Below are 20444 nucleotides of genomic sequence, written 5' to 3' on the forward strand. Positions count from 1 at the left end.
CTTTTTGACAAATAGTACTGGAGCAACCCAAGGTGAAGTGCTCGGGCGAATGAATTTCTTGTCTAATAGTTCTTGAAGTTAAGTTTTCAATTTTTTTAGTTCTGAGATTGACATTCTGTAAGGGGTCTCAGAAATAGGTTGTGTTCCTGGTGCTACTTCAATAGTGAACTCAATTTCCCTATAAATTAAGTCGCCAGGTAGATCATTGGAAAACACATCAGGACAACCACAAACCACAGGAATAGTTTCTATACTGGCATTATTCGAAGACATAGTCAACATGCTACACAAGTAGCCCCGACACCCCTTTCTTATCAGCTTTTTTGTCTTTCATAAATGAGATCAGGTATGGTGGGGGAACTATCCCATTTCCGGTAAAAATAAACTTAGGCACACCAGGCGGTTTAGATACAATAGATTTACTTGCACAGACAATGGTGGCACAATATTTAGTCAACCAATCCATACCCAGAATACAATCAAAATGATCGATGCTCAAGGGCAACAAATCAACATATAATGTCAGACCACCAATCAAAATATCACATGTCAGGTAAACATAAGCACACATCATGGAACCCCCAGATGGTGTAGACACAGATAATAAACAGTTCATAGGTTCTAATGGCCTAGTTAATTTCCAAGAGAAAGTATGCGATACAAATGAATGCGTGGAGCTAGAATCAATCAACACATAGGCATTCTGAGCACATATAGAAATTATACCTGACACCACAAGTTCGATGTTCTGCACATCACCAGGCACGAGTGCAAATACTCGACCCTGCCTCAAAGTCGCTTTCCCGATGTTAGCTTTCGTATTCATCTTGGATGCAGAAGCTGATCCGGCTGAACTTGCCGCTGGGCAGGTTGTATTTTCGAGCTTGATAGGACAATCCTTCTTCACATGGCTGGTTTTCCATACTTGAAATAGGCACCTGACGCTCGATAACAAACCCCCTTATGTTTTCTACCACATTATGGGCAAGTCAGTGCAGTTCCACTACTTTGGCTTGAGCCACTGTAAGATTCCGTATTTTGTCTCTTATTCCCAGTAAATGAACCGCCTTTTTTAAACTATTTCCAGACCTTTTCCCATCCATTCAATTGGTGGAATAAGAGTTTGTTTCTTTGCTGCTAAAATAGCTTCCGCCAGTAATGCCTTGTCCAATACATTCACATACGTGGGTAGGTTAAGAACTCCCACCTGATCTAGTATATCTAAATCCAGCCCACCCTCAAATTTGCGGGCCTTCTTGTAGTCTGTGTCCACCATATGAGGAGCAAACCTGGCTAACTCAGTAAATTTAGGCTCGTACTCAGCTACGGACATTGTGCCTTGTTTGAGTTCCTGAAATTCTGAAACCTTCCGGTCCCAGAAGCACTGGGGAAAGTACTTGTCATAGAAAATTGTATTAAATTGAGCCCATGTAATAACCCGACCTCGTACATGATTCTGGTATCTTTTCAGCCCTCTATTCTGTGCTTTTGAATGCTCATTGTGAAACTCTATGTGAAATTACGTTGAATTAAGTGAAACTTGGAAATATGAGTTCCTATCTGTTGAATAAGGAAATTATCTGTCGCACTTAAACTGTTTGAATAAGAAATTGGAAGCCTTAACGGCTTAATTTTCTGAAATTGGTTATATATCTGTGATCAGCATAATTTTTAAGTAATATTAAGCAAGCATGTTTACAAAATTTCAATTTCGGAATAATTAAACGATTGAATTTTGTCCTATATGCTCTTATATATGAATATGTCAATTTAAGGCCTCTTAAGCTTGATCAAAAACTAGAAATATCTCCTGGGAGAGAAAATAAAGAGTGTGGAGAAGAAGAATTGGGGGAGAAGAAATTCAACAAGAAGCTTGTCAAAATTGAGGAGAGTTGTGGGATTTAATTCAAGGTAAGTTCAATTCAACCTAATCAACCTTCACTTGGACTTAAGAAAGGTTATTCTTGTTTTAACAACTTAGGGTTTATAGTTGAGGTCTATGTTTATGATTTATGTCTGATTCAAAAGGGTTCTCATCAATTGGTTGCTTTGACACCTAATTTAGGTGTTGTATGAAATTTATTCTTCAATCTTTGGTTGTATGCCAACCCCATGACATTATGTTTTATGAACATGAAGAATTTGAATCCAAGGACGAAATTTGGAAAGGTTGTGATTTGATTAAGCTTCTAAGCATGTTTATCTTGTGATACTCAAGTTGTAATTCATGTATTGGTGATGTTGGATTAAGGTATTGCATTAGTTTAATCTTGGTTTGCATGAAAAATGAATTGGTATTGCTAAAATTTGTGTTGAAGTTGAGCTGCCCAAAACAGGGGTCACCACCGCACGTGCGGAGGTCATGGCCGCACGTGCGGCCAAGAGGAGAAAAATGGAAAATGCATACTGTTTTTGGCCGCTCGAGCGGTGGAGGGGGACCGCATGTGTGGTACATGTCCGCACGAGCGGAGGTTATGGCCGCACGTGCGGCCCAGGTCAAAAATTCCGTTCGCTCCGTTTTACGTGCTTAACCCTCAGCTCTTTTCAGAATTTGTGTTTGATACCTGTTTATGATTGTACATGCAATTGAAATGTAAAAATGTGAGAAATGGTTTAAAAGAAGAAAGAAACTAATATGTGTTATCTATGTGTGTAGGACACACCACTGAAGGAACCACCGCTTTGCAACAACACTGTGAGTAATAGTACCCGGAGTGTACATTTATTTACCATTAATATCTGTTATGACCATTCTGTTTTCTGGTAGACACGACATTAACATATGTATTGATCGAAACTTGGTGACAATGTATGGTTGACTACATTTTTGTATATTTTTGGGCCGAAAGGCTGTTCAGTATATTTCTGGGCTGAAAGGCTGTTCTATGCGTTTATAGGCCGAAAAGGCTGTTCAGTATATTTCTGGGCCGAAAGGTTGTTCTGTACATTTCTGGGCCGAAAGGATATTCAGTATACTTCTGGGCCGAAAGACTGTTCTGTGTTTCTGGGCCAGTAGGCCGTTCTGTTATAACTGTAATACTAGGCCCAAGGCCATTCTGAAAGTAAAACAATATCAGACTCACTATTTGGATTTCATTTTTGTCAATGCACTGTTATGCATTGTGGTTAAAGTTGGTTATTAAACTGTTTAAGTGCTATTATTCACTGAGCTTGTCACACTCTGTAATTTTGTCTGATTCTGTAGGTAATCAACTTGGAGGTCAGTCCTAGCATCGTTATCATCTATCTTTTGTCAACCTAAGGACAACCAGGCACGTGGAGAAGCCCTTTGCATGTTAGTACAGTTTTGCTAGACTTTGTCATTTTGTACTAATGTTTTGTAGGCTGAAGTAGATTTGTATCTAATGTTTGTTATATGCCCAACCTCTGGGCTGGACTTGTAAATGTGTATGTAACTTAATCTCAGATGCACGTTCACTAGATGTTTAATTTTGAGTCGTGGTTCTGGCATATTTGTAGTAGTTTAATGGATGTGTCTGCATGTTATTCTATTATATTAACGCTTCCGTTTAGGCCCCGGGTATTTTATATAGCAGGAAATGTCTGTTTCTGAGTAGGTCATGCCCGAAATTTTAGGGGCAAGTTTGGGGTGTGACAGCCCATGTCATGCTCTCATTACAATTCCGAACTAATAACCACCATCTTCGAGGTTCGTCCTTCAGAGTGTAGGTGGCTAATAAAATTTTCTGAACCTCAGAATAGGGAAATACTTCAAACAATTTCTCCATCTCTAACAATCATGTTTCAGCCTTTAACGGTTCAATTCCACCAAGAAAGGTTGGTGATTTCATTTTCATGAACTTCTGAGTCTGATTAATAATATCGTTGTTGTCCGGTTCAACTTGGGCTGGCGGAGGTGGAGGAGGTAAAGGTTGTTGCCTCTATTGTTGCATTACCACCTCAGTTAGAGTTGTAAGCATTTGTTCCATTCTGTTCATTCGGGCCTCCGAGGACCCTGCTATATCATCACTTCTTGCATTTTCCATTGCTATAGGGAAACAAAAGGGCAATAAAATAGGCAAATAGTCCTTTTCATAATGTTCAAAACATTCATTTTAACGTCATGTGTTCATGGTCAATTTCAGTTTTCATTTTTAATAAACCCACTCACATACATGTTGATGAGATGCCCCTATTTCTTACTAAAACATCCTATAGCTCATACGGACTCGTGTGTGTGGTATAACTCGTGCTCTGATACCACTCTATCATGACCCAAACCCGCCCCTATGAGTTTAGCGTCGCAACCGAGCAGTAATTCTTGGATTACCAAAGGCCTTTTACTGAATAACTTATAAGTAGGGGTTGCGAAAGAAAATATAGAAACATACACAGTCCAATGAGCTGTGGAGACATATATGGAACAGATAACTTAAAACTTTTATAAGCTTACGAGTGATGTGAAAAGATATAGTATTTACACATCACTCCATGAACATGTTATCAGAAATCTTGCCTAAATACAAAAGAAAATAAACATAGTCTAGTACAAATACAAAAACAGCCACTAAGCTTGACTTCATCTGGAACCCCTTCAGGAGGCACAAAGGTTAGTTGACAAAAACTGAAGCATTGGCCATCAACTCTGGGCCTAGTCACGTGCCTGCCCACCTACATACATAATATAAATAGTGAGCGGAAGCCCAGTGAATAATACCAGAGTAAAGATTATACTGAATGATGTCCATACAGAAATAGAGTCTTATACAAAATCGGATGTCATAACAGAGCAGATTCATAGGCATAGTTACATTTGTATTCAAAGCTTGTACATATATCATACCATAGTACGTGGCGCATCTATTAGCATTAACAAATCCGATGACCCACAAGGGACTGTCGTGAAGGCTTTCTGATGACTCATGTGCACAGAGACGTTTCCGATGACCCATAAAGGGACGGCCATAAAGGCATTTCGATGACCCATAAAGGGATGCATATCATAAAATGCTAAGGATGCCACGAATACATTTCAGAATCTTGGACAATCATTCATTCATTTCAAACATAGTGTAGCATTTTAGAAAACTAATTGCTTCATACCATAATGTTCAGAAAATACTTAACATTGAACATAACTTTACAAAGTTATTACTCACAAATTAACTGGTAGCTCCAAATAGACGGCAAAGTGGGCAATTCACCTATCCTGTGACGCGTGACCTACATAACATGGCAGATTCATACATTGAAACACACGCTCGTATTGTACATAACTTATTTCATTTGTTCTTGGTGCTTTTCTAACCTTTAACCTCATTATGGAGTCTTAGTCATGGCCTAGGAGTGCCTAGGATGGAATGAGGATGCTTAGGTGTACTTGAAACACTTGACAAAAACTTTGCTGAAACAGGGGTCTCGCTAGAGCGTAGCTTTCTTCGCTCGAGCAGAAATAGCAAATGTGAGTGGTCACTCGAGCGCACACTCCTTCGCTCGAGCAGTCTATAAAGTACGAAAAAGTTCTAGTTGTGTGCAATTTCCACTCGACGGTCGCTCGAGCGTGAGACCCAAGTCCTTGCTCAAGCGTAACTTTTGTCGGTCAAGCTGATTGCAAAACAGGCAAACTTCTGAGAGCGTGCAATTTTCGCTCGAGCCACCCTTTTGTCACTTGAGCGGGAATGTAAAAATGAAAGTCGTCACTCGAGCGTAGAAGCAAAATTCTGGGTTTTCCAAATTTTTCTCGAAGCTGTAATTCTTGAATTCAACCCTCCCTTGGGCCAAAATTCTGGAAAACATTTAGAAACTCACAAAATATCATGATTTAAAGACCATTTCATGAAATCAAGGCCCAAAAGCATGCCAATTGTTCACAAATTCAACTTAAACTTTATGAATGTTCCTAAAACATGACATGCATGAAATGATTTGAGCTTCAAGTCTCCAAATCATGATCAAATGAAATGAGAGAATCTAAAACATGATGAATTCCTACAATTAAGGTCAATTTATGGCATGCATGAGAGAATTTCCTAGTAAACATTCTCCAAATGTAATCAAATGTACATGCATGTATGAATTGATCTTCCTCTCTACTTACGAAGCTTGATTCTTACATCTCATAGCTCAATTCGCTTGAATTCATGGATGAATTAACTCAACTTCAAGACTAGAGACTTGGCTTCTTACCTTAGATGCTCAATTGGGTCTTAGGTGCTAAATTCTTGAGCTAGATGATCAAATCTCCAAAGTTCCTTCTTCTTCCCTTGATTTTGAGCTTCTCTTCACTCCCTCCCTTCTCCCTCATGCTTAAGTGTCCAATGAAAAAGAAAAAAAAAATGAATCTAGGTGGAGTGGGGCTCAATAAAGGCTTAGCTAATGATATTTAATTAGTTTAAGTCAAAGACAACTAAATGGGATTAAATTAATCTTATTTAATCATTCTGAAACGAATTTCAATTTAACCTACCATAAAATTTTAAAAATTTCAAATAACACATAAATTAAGTCAATTTCAGAATCAGATGTCGATAAGGCCTTCAATTCGCAAACCGAAACTAAAACATGAACAGCTCTTTCTACGTCAAACAGATATAAACACAAAATGATGCAATGCACATGTAATTAACTCATGATTTCTTCTTAATTACTTGTTTTGGCATACATAAACATGAATTAGAGCTAATCATGGGTCGGGGTTGTTACAGGACTGGAGCGTACTGTTGGGCTCATGGGGCTACCATGGATCTCGTTTCGATAATCTGAATCGTTTAATGTGCAGAGCTTATTGAGTACTTTATGCCTGCAAAAATCATATTGATTGGATATCGGTAGCTCCTTGATCGGAACATATTTGTGTTAACAATTTATTTTCAAAATCATATTTACCATTGACAAAAATGTATTCCGATCAAGAGACTACTACTATCCAATCAACATGGTTTTTTGCAGGCATGAAGTACTCGACGAGCTCTACACATTGAACGGTTCATATCATCGAAACGGGATCCTTGGTGGGCCCCACGAGCCCAATAATACGCTGTAGTTTCCCATAAATTACATGAATTGTTAATTGAAATATATTTCTAACATCATTAAAAATTATTAGTTGACATGATGATTTAATGATAAAATGGGTTATTAATTTTGAAATTAAAAATTTCAAGGGACGGGATGTAATTTCTAGAATCACAAGGATAATTTGTATTTTAAGTAAATCTCAGGAAGTGTATTTGTAATTTAAAAAATTATAGAATACTTCTAGAGTATCACGTTTCTGTACTCTCTAACCAATCATTATTCGCCATGAGGATTTCTTTGACCTCATCAAGGAATAAAGTACAAAAGCTTAAAGAATCAATTTTAGTGTTAATTTCACTTGGGGCTCTTGTAATTTCATCAAAAATATGCTTACATCTATCAGTTTTTAATTGTGATAGTTATTATTATTATTATTATTATTATTGTTATTATTTATTTTTTGATTTTGTTTTTTGTTTTTGTATTGTTTTTCTGACCAAGGAATGGGGTTACAAGGCATCGAGACTCGAGTTATACTGCGACACGTGTGGCTTTCCTTTCTTTATTTTTACCGATTAAAAAAAACACAAAAATGATCCAACAAATTATGTAATTAAATCAATCAATTGAAGGTGGTGAAATAAAATGTAGTTTAGTTCAGAAAGTTAAAGTCATGTTGAAATATAATTTTGTAGTGTAGTTCATGAAGTTAAAGTCATATTGAATTATAGTTTTGTCCTTGAAATTACTTTATTTTAAAATTTCAATAAAACAAATGAGTAAAAAGGCAAAATTGCCACAAAATCAGCTTCCACCAAATACACTCAATCTAATACCACACAAGTTACAAGTGATGTTCTTTTTGGACAATTAATGTTTTGTAATAGCAAAACTCTGTGTTTTGTTTCTTTTTTTTTTTTGGGAGGGGGTGGGGGGGTTATGTTTTCCTTTTCTGTTTTTATTTTTGAAAAACAGATCCTATTGGCAAGTAAGAATTAGTGTCAAAACAGCTTCAAATTAAATAGCTTACTTACCTCATCCATGAAAGTGGGAAATTCTCATAGTCATGCATGGTCATCAGATTGTGATGGACGAGGTTTACTGTAGGATGACAAGTGTCCCAGTGGGCTGAAACTATGAGAATTGATTTGGGTTTGGGCAGTCTTACCATCACCTCCTCCTTCCAGCTTTTCAAAAAAGGCCTTGATGGGGTGCTCTCCACTGAATTCCTCAACATCGCATGAGGGATGAAGAATGTATCCATCATTGGCATCTTCATTTTTCACACAATCACAACCAACGAGACAGTGACAAAGAGAGAGAGAGTTGGAGTTGGGGGATTATTGAAAGCGTATCCTATAGAACCACCGAGTGGTTGATTCAGTGGTAACTAGTAAGTACTTCCACTTCTTCGCTTAATGTTTGGATTTAACCTTTCATAACTTTCTTTTGTTTTGTTTTGTTTTTTTTTTTCCATAATTTGATGTCTGAGCCAATTTACGTGTATCTCGAATAATTTTAGAAGATTAATTCTACCGCACACTTGCGGATATCCCATTTAAAATCAGAGTAAACATCCTATATGGACTGGCCTTAAAAAACTTATTGTAGAGTATTGAACTTGAGACTAGAGGGATGGTAGTTCATATTTCTAATTCAATGATTTTTTATTTTTTATTTTTCTTGTGGTTGGAAATTTATAATCCCTAATTGCGTAAAATGAAAGAGAAAAGTTTGTGCAATCTTTCATTTCCTCTTACATAAAAAATAAAAATAAAAATTAATTACATTTTTTGTTCATAAAGAATGAGTTTGTTTTATTTTTATCTCTAATATTTAAATTGTGTTAATTTAATTTTTATACATTGAGAACTAAATAAACCCAAATTAAATAGGATACTCAGTCCAAAAGTTTAAATTTTAATTTTGTTTATCCAAAAATCCAGTCACTGAAACACTTTGGTCAAAAAGACAAATTCAAACAAAATGACTAAAATATCATTCTTTATATATATCATATATGGTCCAAATCCTACCATCTCTCTCTCTCTCTCCCCTTCCTTCTTCTTTCTCCTTTCTCTCTACCCTCTGCATCCGAAGTTGTCGCATCCTCTAACGCCACTGCCATCGTGTTGCTTCTCGCCGTCGTGAGATCTCACCGGAAAGCTTCAACAAGTTTTCTCTCCCTTCACTTTCACCGACAAGGTGGTCGCTAGCGATTCTAGACATGAGTGAAAGGGAGATCAATAGGAAAGACCAATACCATACAGATATGAGAAAGATGGTTAAAGATCTAAGCGATTCATTCTGTGAGATCTCACCAAAAAGCTTTGGAAGACGGCAAGATCAACCCCACTATCATCCTCGCTCTTATCTGTTCTCTCTCTCTCTCTCTCTCTCTCTCTCTCTCTCTCTGTATATTATCGCTCACTTATCAGATTTGAAGGTGAGTGATGTAGTATAATGGTGATCTCAAACACACACACACACTCTCTTCTTGTTATTGTTGTTGAATCTTCATCTTCAGATCTGAATATCTATATCAGATTTGAATATGCTATTGCTATTGCTAAATATGCTATTTCCTAGATCTGCAGATCTATTTCATTGGAAGTATCTATCTCAAATATGAGGGTTTCACACGAGTTCAACAAATCTGTTTATTTTATTTTATTTGTTTTTTGATGTTGTTGTTGATGATGATGAATGAATAGGATTTGGTGATGAGATCAACAAATCTGTTTATTTTATTTTATTTTTTCAGTTTTTTGATGTTGTTGATATTGATGATGATGATGATGATGATGAACAGATAGGATTTGGTGAACAACTTCTCGAGATGATGGACAAATAGGATTTGTACAGATTGTGAATCTTCACTACATGAGAACAAATTAATGCTATTGAACAGATAAATTTTAAACAGGTAGAAGATTGGACAGATAGAAAATTTATACAAAATTTGGAGAGATAGAAAATGTACACAAATAAAATTTGGACATATAGAAAAAATTTAAATAGAGACAAAAAATTTAGATAACAAATTTGAACAGATAAATAAAAATTTGAAAAGATAGTCAACAAAAAGTCAAATAAATAATTTAAAAAAAAAAAGGTCTAGAGATAAAATTGGAAACAAAATATTTTTTAGGACTTCTTAGCAAACTATTTCACAAAATATGGATCTCTTACTAATATAATATATCCCATGGGCCTAATACCTTTTACACTCTTTAGATTGAATTTATTACTAATTTTCTCATTTAAATATTAAAGACCAAATTAAAACATTTTAAAAATTAAATTGATATAATTTAAATATTAGAGACCAAAATAATATTAGACTCATATCGAGAACTCAAAATGTAATTAATCCCATAAAAAACACACACTCGCAAAAAGAGCTTCTACATTATCATTTATGCTATAAGGACGGTCTCATGTGACCTTACTTTATCTAAATATATTAGTGTTTGAGTAATGATATACAATTAAAAAATTTATACATAATGATATGGTTTATTGTGCACATTTTACTTCAAAATAAAATACCATTAAAGATGAATTTATTTATAATAACGACATTACTACATCATTTTTTTTTAAAAAAAAATTGTATGATTTTCATGTATGAATAAAGTTTTCCTTAGGTTGTATTTGATTAGAGAATTTGATGAGGGAAATGGAAAGGGAAAATAAAATGCAATGGCAGTTTTTATTTGATTATAACGGAAAATACAAGGAAAAAGAAAGTGAGAGAGAAATGCAGCTCTAGTTTTTGTCTTTTAGTTCACTTAGGGTATTTTCTTTCCCCATTTTTCAACTTAACTAAACATAACTTGGAATTCGAATCCTATCAATTTTTTTTTCTCATTTTCTTGCTATTTTCTCTTCCATTTCCATTTTGATTTCCCTCATTAAATCTTCCAATTAAACATAGTTTCAGTATTTTGTTCTAAGTTTATTTTATGTTCTTGACTATGTATCAAACTCATGCATTTCACATTCTTGTGGTAATTGATTTCCAAAATGTGATACAAGATCACGTGTAGGAATTAAAAATTAGAAACAACAATCACGAGAACTCTTAAATAATTTTATTAAATTCAAACATTACAGAATAATAAGAACACAATAAAGAAACACATCAACGAAAAATAAATAATAATAATAATAATAATAATAATAATAATAATAATAATAATAATAATAATAATAATAATAATAATAATAATAATAAAAATTCAAAATATATATGTCACCCTAACTGATATTAAAAATTTTGATTAATTATACTTTTCATCCTTATAGTTTGGCTCAAATTATAGTTTTAATTTGAACAATTTGGTTTATAAATTTTAAATCTAATTTCAATTTGGTCATTTGGTTTGAATGAAGGTTAAAATTAATAATTTTGAAACACTTGTCAATTTTTTAAGATTTCAATTTGATTCTTTTGTCTAAATTTGAGGTTAATATTAACAATTTTGACATACTTATCAATTTTCTAAGGTGTACACATAGACAAAATTAACAAAAATTTAGATGGAAGGAGTAAATTAACAACTGTAAACACCCCATTTTTGACCGTTCTCAAGACTTGGACGTCACCGTTTGAACACTCGGTGATCATTCTCGTTCGTGTTCGTCTTGAGTTCCCGGAGGTCTCGGCTACGCGCCTTGCCTCAAGATCTCTCGGCTCGACTGTTTTGTGTCTGGTTTTGCACCAAACACTTGTGTTTTTGCTTTGGAGGGCAGGGAATGGCTTTTGGGCCATCCCCACACTCCACCGGCCATGGCTTGAGGCCACCGGCTGTGTTTTGTTGCCATCGGCCAAATATTTGGCCGACCGGCACTCTAGATGGTCTACCGGCCATCTATTTTGGTCGAATTGCATTTTAGGCTGGCCGATCACTGTTTATCTGCTTTTGCAGATATTTTTGTGCCAGCTGTGATAGCACCCACCTTTGCTCCCCTCCATACAGTGTATGGAGGGATTTCCCTCTTGGATGGCTTACTTGAGAAGCTTTACAAGAGGGAAGTTCTATAAAGAGGGGCCTCTTCTCCCTCTTTTAGGTTAGACAATATTTTCAGAGGGTTCTAGTTTTAGGGTTTGAGTTGTGTATCTATCCTATATCTATATCTCCCTCTCTTTTGTGTTTTGTGTGTGTTTTGTCTTACTTTTGTGCATAAACACCCACCATCACACCTTCTTTTAACTACTGAGGTACTAAGAGGATGTTCTTGAAGTTTTTGGCTGGTTTTGAGCTTAGAGAAGCTGCTGGACCATTGTTTGTGAAGAGGGTCATCAAGGGTAAGAACTTCACCCTTTATTCCCCATTCTTGCATAGTCTTTTTGCCTATCTGGAAACTGTTTTTGAGCTTAACATATAACATAGAAAAGTCTTGTTTTTATCTTCCCTAAATAGTTTCTTAAGGGTGTTTTAAGCTTTGGGATTGTTTGACCCTTCTTAAGGCTTGTTTGGCCGTTGTTTTGTGCCATTTCGGTTGAGCTCCGGGACCATTGTGTTTGGGCCTCTTCACCACTGAAATCGTGAGGGATTTCAGTGATGAGTATGGTGCCTTGAGGTCCTAAGAAGGAGAGGGCCACCCCCTCTCCTTGTTGTCCTTCAAAAGGGCCATTTTTGTCTCTTTAGTGAGCATCATGTTTAGGTTCATGTTGGCCATGCCTTGACTGATATTTATGCTTATTATGTCATGATATAGCTTTTTTTAAAGTTGGTTTTGGTACATCATGCTTGCTTAGCATACATGCCTTGTAATGCCATGATTTGCCTCAATACATGCATAGCGTTTAGACTACCATGCTTATGTGTTTTGGCTAAGCTTTGTGAAGCTTACATGCATATTTTGATGTGCTAAGGGACTGTTTTAGGTCATTTGAGTCATTCATGTCTTGCTTTGTATAGCTACCATGCAATCCCTCTTGAATGCCTTAAGCTTTGGCCTCTCTAGCATGCCATCCTTACTTTGTTTCAGTGGTTTGGAATCACTTGGTATGTTATTTCAGACCTCATGATGGGCTTATATGCTTGCATTTTCCATCCCTTTCATGCTTTGAAGAGTTGATGGCTTATGCTCCATGTTTAGGCCCTTGTTGATGCATATTTGTGTGTGTGTTTTTATGCCTTTGTCGCATCATCTTGGCCACTAATTTTGGCATGTTTGAGGGCTACCTAAATTAGTTTAAGTCCACCCATTTGCATGTTGTGGCATGCTCACTTTGTGTGTTGTTGCATACTAGTGTGTTGTTGCATGATTGAATGAAGTCACATGTTTGCTTGCATGCTTGAATATCCATATTGTGTCTTGCATACTTGTAGGTTGCATTGCTTCATGCCTTACATGCTTCTTTGCGTAGGTTGTGTGCCTAACCTACATTACACATTGCATTGCCATGTTGCATACTAGCCTCCATACCTAGCATGCATTGCATTGGCATGCATGTTTCACCTCTTGAGTTGAGTATGATAGAGGTTTAGCCCCTTTTGCTTGATTATGTGCATTGCATTCCATATCAAAATGCATATTTGGTTCCTTGGGCCATCATGCATGGAAATGCATGATTGGCGGTCTGAGAATCGAGAATCATATCCCTTTGAGTCATGAATATGATAAGGGGTGTGATTGGTACATACATTGCTTGAAATGCATTGCCATGCTATGTTTTGCCCTCTGCTGCTGTCAAAAACAGATTCTGCAGGAATATTTGGCCGACCGGCCATCTGCAGTGCCGACCGGACATTCATAAGTGGCCGATGGATTAATTTATGGTCGATGACCATTCCCTATGGCCGGTGACTATTCCTCACGGCCGGTGGTTCTCCACAGAACTCGGAGAAGCAACCCTGGGACTTGTGCAGTCTTTAGAGAAGCAGAACAGTCAAAGCAGAGGCAGCTTGTGCATGGCAGTGACTTCCGAGCGGAATCGAGCACGCATCGCATCGGACCCTCTTCCCGAGGCTGTTTATTGTTTAAATTAGATTAATTAATTTGTTTAATTAATTAGGTGGTCTGTAATATTTAATTAGCTTGTTAGTTAGTTAAATTGTATTATTCTTTCGGTCCCTCAGAGTGAGGGCTAACTTGTAATAAGTGTGGGTGCGTGTGTGCATGTCTTCCAATCCCCCACTTCTTTCTCCCTTTTACTTACCTGCTTTTGATGGTTAGTATTAGGGCATATTTAAATTAGTATACCTTATGCTATGCATGCGTGCATCCATACATTTGTCCTACATGCACCGGGCTCGGTACATTATGCTAATTGCACTTGTATTTCAATTCCAAGTTGAATACCTGTTAGTTGCAGCATTTCACACGCCATCTTTAGGATAGCCGAGCCTATTGTAGTCGCATCTTGCATGTGTTGCATTAGCCATCTCAACATGAACTAGGATCTTGCACATGATTATTAACTAGCTTCTGTTCTGGCTTGGAGTACTCGGTAAGCATTTATGCGTTAGCATACTGCATGCGTGTGAGTGTTGCCATAATAGCATGATTACCATGAGGCTAGCTACTTATGTGATATAACTGCTTGAATGCTTGTTAATGGAGGTTGAATTAACTAAATTGGGATAACGCATTAAAACTGTGAGTTTTAAGCCCACTAGATAGTGGAAAAATTATCATTTCTAAAGCCCACTTGAGGGTGGCGAAATCTACATTTTTAGCCTACTTGCGAGTAGCAAACCATTTTCAAAACAAGCATGAAATGTTTTGTTCCAATTTAGGCAATTTGGTCTATACATGTTTGCTGTGCGCATAACATAGTAATTTTAGGCTAATAACCGGAATAAGAACACATAATGTTTTCAAAAACGGATATCACGGTTAGTAGAGGCCAATCTTCGGATCGGGCGAGAGGGGGTGCATAGAGCTGACCTTTCCCAATCGTACCCAGGCTCCCGAGCCGAGGCAACTTTGGTGATGACGGACACGTGGCCATTGGCACCGAGTCAGGGTTTCCTAAATTTCCCCATAAGAAATATTTAGGTGGCAACTCTGTATCTGGCAAAGCAGTCCATGTTTGGCATTTCTTTTCTAAAACTCTGTTTTCCTAAAACGATTTGCCGGACTTGGACTCTTTGAGTCAAGATTAAAGACCGTGACACAAATCGAGTACGAACTGTGGGGTGAGACCTTCACGCGGGGCGTGTCCACAGTAAGTAAACACCATAATTACATATCTGCCATCATGCAAGATGGTTCGATTAAGTGCTGGGTGTCTAAACCCTAATGCATGAGAAATGACAAATAAACACCAGAATTACATAAGAGGGTCCGAATAAGTGTCCGAGTGTTCGAACCCTAATGGGTGAGAAATGGCAAGTAAACACCATAATTAGATATCTGCAATCATGCAAGAGGGTCCGAATAAGTGTCCGAGTGTTTGAACCCTAATGTATGAAAATTGCAAGAAAACACCATAATTACATATCTGCCATCATGTAAGAGGGTATGAATAATTGTCCGAGTGTTCGAACCCTAATGTATGAGAAATGGCAAGTAAACACCATAAATACATAACTGCCATCATGCAAGAGCGTCCGAATAAGTGTTCGAGTGTTCGAACCCCAATGCGTGAGAAATGGCAAGTAAACACCACAATTACATACCTGCCATCATGTAAGAGGGTCTGAATAAGTGTCCGAGTGTTTAAACCTTAATGCATGAGAAATGGCAAGTAAACACCATAATTACATATCTGCCATCATGCAGGAGGATCCGAATAAGTGCTTGGTGTCTAAACCCTAATGCATGAGAAATGGCAAGTAACAGCATACTTACATATCTGCCATCATGCAGGGGGGTCTGAATAAGTGTCCGAGTGTTTAAACCCTAATGCATGAGAAATGGAAAGTAAACACCATAATTACATATCTGCCGTCATGCAAGTGGGCCCGAATAAGTGTCCGAATATTCGACACCAAATGCATGAGAAATGGCTAGTAAACACCATAATTACATATCGGCCATCATGCAAGAGGGTCCGAATTAGTGTCCGAGTGTTTAAATCCTAATGCATGAGAAATCGCAAGTAAACACCGTAATTACTTATCTGCCATCATAGAAGAGAGTCCGAATAAGTGTCCGAGTGGTCGAACCCTAATGCATGAGAAATGGCAAGTAAACACCATAATTACATATCTGCCATCAAGCAAGTGGGTTCGAATAAGTGTCCGAGTGTTCGAACCCAAATGGATGAGAAATGGCAAGTAAACATCATAATTACATATCTGCCATCATGCAAGAGGGTCCGAATAAGTGTCCGAGTGTTCAAACCATAATGCATGAGAAATGGCAAGTAAACACCACAATTACATATCTGCCATCATGTAAGAGGGTTTGAATAAGTGTCCGAGTGTTCGAACCCAAATATATAAGAAATGCCAAGTAAACACCATAATTACATATCTGCCATCATGTAAGAGGGTCCGAATAAGTGTACAAGTGTTTAAACCCTAATGCATGAGAAATGGCAAGTAAACACCGTAATTACATATCTGTCATCATGCAAGAGGGTCCGAATAAGTGTCAGAGTGTTCGAACCCTAATGCATGACAAATGGCAAGTAAACACCATAATTACATATCTGCCATCATGCAAGAGGGTTTGAATAAGTGTCCGAGTGTTCGAACCCTAATGTATGAGAAATGGCAAGTAAACACCATAATTACATATCTGGCATCATACAAGAGGGTCCGAATAGGTGTACGAGTGTTTAAACCCTAATGCATGAGAAATGACAAGTAAACACTGTAATTACATATCTGTCATCATGCAAGAGGGTCCGAATAAATATCCAAGTGTTCGAACCCTAATGCATGAGAAATGGTAAGTAAATACCATAATTACATATTTGCCATCATGCAAGAGGGTCCGAATAAGTGTCCGAGTGTTCGAACCCTAATTCATGAGAAATGGCAAGTAAACACCGTAATTACATAGCAGCCATCATGCAAGAGGGTCCGAATAAGTGTCTGAGTGTTCGAACCCTAATGCACGAGAAATGACAACTAAACACCATAATTACATATCTGTCATCAGGCAAGAAGGTCCGAATAAGTGTCCGAGTGTTCGAGCCCGAATGCATGAGAAATGGCAAGTATACACCATAATTACATATCTGCAATCATGCAAGAGGGTCTGAATAATTGTCCGAGTGTTGGAACGCTAATACAGGGGAAATGGCAAGTAAACACCATAATTACATATCTTCCATCATGGAAGAGGGTCGGAATAAGTGTCCGAGTGTTCGAACCCTAATGCATGGGAAATGGCAAGTAAACACCACAATTACATATCTGCCATCATGCAATAGGGTCCGAATAAGTGTTCGAGTGTTCGAACCGTAATGCATGAGAAATGGCGAGTAAACACCACAATTACATACCTGCCACCTTGTAAGAGGGTCTGAATAAGTGTCCGAGTGTTTAAACCCTAATGCATGAGAAATGGCAAGTAAACACCATAATTACGCATCTGCCATCATGCCAGAGGGTCCGAATAAGTGCTTGGTGTCTAGACCCTAATGCATGAGAAATGGCAAGAAACACCGTAATTACATATCTGCCATCATGCAAGACGGTCTGAATAAGTGTCCGAGTGTTTAAACCCTAATGCATGAGAAATGTCAAGTAAGCACCATAATTACATATCTCCCGTCATGCAAGAGGGTCCGAATAAGTGTCCGGACATTCGAACCCTAATGCATGAGAAATGCAAGAAAACACCATAATTAGATATCTGCCATCATGCAAGAGGGTCTGACTTAGTGTCCGAGTGTTTAAACCCTAATGCATGAGAAATCGCAAGTAAGTTACCGTAATTACATATCTCCCATCATGCAAGAGGGTCCGAATAAGTGTCCGAGTGTTCGAACCCTAATTCATGAGAAATGGCAAGTAAACACCATAATTACATATCTGCCATCATGCAAGAGGGTCCGAATAAGTGTCCGAGTGTTCGAACCCTAATGGATGAGAAATGGCAAGTAAACACCATAATTACATATCTGCCCTCATGCAAGAGGGTCCGAATAAGTGTCCGAGTGTTCGAACCCAAATGGATGTGAAATGGCAGGTAAACACCATAATTACATATCTGCCATCACGCAAGACGGTCTGAATAAGTGTCCGAGTGTTCGAACCCTAATGCATGAGAAATGGCAAATAAACACCATAATTACATATCTGCCATCATCTAAGAGGGTTTGAATTTCTGTCCAAGTGTTCGAACCCTAATGCATGGGAAATGGCAAGTAAACACCATAATTACATATCTGCCATCATGCAAGAGGGTCCAAATAAGTGTACGAGTGTTGAAACCCTAATGGATGAGAAATGACAAGTAAACACCGTAATTACATATCTGTCATCATGCAAGATGGTCCGAACAAGTGTCCAAGTGTTCGAACCCTAATGCATGAGAAATGGCAAGTAAACACCATAATTACATATCTGCCATAATGCAAGAGGGTCCGATTAAGTGTCCGAGTGTTCGAACCCTAATGCATGAGAAATGGCTAGTAAACACCGTAATTACATATCTGCCATCATGCAAGAGGGTCCGAATAAATGTCCGTGTGTTCGAACCCTAATGCATGAGAAATGGCAAGTAAACACCATAATTATATATCTGCCATCATGCAAGAGAGTCCGAATAAGTGTCCGAGTGGTCAAACCCTAATGCATGAGAAATGGGAAGTAAACACCATAGTTACATAACTACCATCATGCAAGAGGGTCTGAATTTGTGTCCGAGTGTTTAAACCCTAATGCATGAGACATGGCAAGTAAACACTGTAATTACATATCTGCCATCATGCAAGAGGATCCGAATAAGTGTTCGAGTGTTCGAACCCTAATGCATGAGAAATGGCAAGTAAACATCGTAATTACATATCTGCCATCATGCATGGTGGTCCGAATAAGTGTCCGAGGGTTCGAGCCCGAATGCATGAGAAATGGCAAATAAACACCATAATTACATATCTGCAATCATGTAAGAGGGTCTGAATAAGTGTCCGAGTGTTTAAACCCTAATGCATGATAAATGGCAAGTAAACACCATAATTACATATCTGACATCATGCAAAATGGTCCGAATAAGTGCTTGGTGTCTAAACCCTAATGCATGAGAAATGGCAAGTAACACCATAATTACATGTCTGCCATCATGCAGGATAGTCTGAATAAGTGTCCGAGTGTTGAAACCCTAATGCATGAGAAATGGCAAGTAAGCACCATAATTACATATCTGCCGTCATGCAAGAGGGTCCGAATAGGTGTCCGAATATTCGAACCCTAAGGCATGAGAAATGGCAAGTAAACACCATAATTACATATCTGCCATCAGGCAAGAGGGTCTGAATTAGTTTCCGAGTGCTTAACCCTAATGCATGGGAAATCGCAAGTAAACACCGTAATTACATATCTGCCATCGTACAAGAGGGTCCGAACAAGTGTCCGAGTCTTCGAACCCTAATGCTTGAGAAACGGCAAGCAAACACCATAATTACATATCTGCCATCATGCAAGTGGGTCCGAACATGTGTCCGAGTGTTCGAACCCTAACGGATGAGAAATGGCTGGTAAACACAATAATTATATATCTGCCATCATGCAAGAGGGTGCAAATAAGTGTCCGAGTGTTCGAACCCTGATGTATGAGAAATGGAAAGTAAACACCATAATTACATCTTTGCCATCATGTAAGAGGGTTTGAATATGTGTCCGAGCGTTCGAACACTAATGTATGAGAAATGGCAAGTAAACACCGTAATCACATATCTGCCGTCATGCAAGAGGGTCCGAATAAGTGTACGAGTGTTTAAACCCTAATGCGTGAGAAATGAGAAGTAAACACCGTAATTACATATCTGCCATCATGTATGAGGGTCCGAATAAGTGTCCGAGTGTTCGAACCCTAATGCATGAGAAATGGCAAGTAAACACCGTAATTACATAACTGCCATCAAGCAAGAGGGTCGGAACAAGTGTCCGATTGTTCGTACCCTAGTGCATTAGAAGTGGCTAGTAAAGACCAGAATTACATATCTGCCATCATGTAAGAGGGTCTGAATAGGTGTCCGAGTGTTTAAACCGTAATGCATGAGAAATGGCAAGTAAACACCATAATTACATATCTGCCATCATGCAAGTGGGTCCGAATAAGTGTTTGGTGTGTAAACCCTAATGCATGAGAAATGACAAGTAACACCATAATTACAAGTCTGCCATCATGCAAGACAGTCTGAATAAGTGTCCGAGTATTGAAACCCTAATGCATGAGAAATGGCAAGTAAGCACCATAATTACATATCTGCCGTCTTGCAAGAGGGTCCGAATAAGTGTTCCAATATTCGAACCCTAATGCATGAGAAATGGCAAGTAAACACCATAATTACATATCTGCCATCATGCAAGTGGGTCCGAATAAGT

Source organism: Camellia sinensis, chromosome 12, assembly GCF_055761805.1.
Source record: "Camellia sinensis isolate YWXY chromosome 12, ASM5576180v1, whole genome shotgun sequence".
In the NCBI taxonomy this organism is placed as follows: domain Eukaryota; kingdom Viridiplantae; phylum Streptophyta; class Magnoliopsida; order Ericales; family Theaceae; genus Camellia; species Camellia sinensis.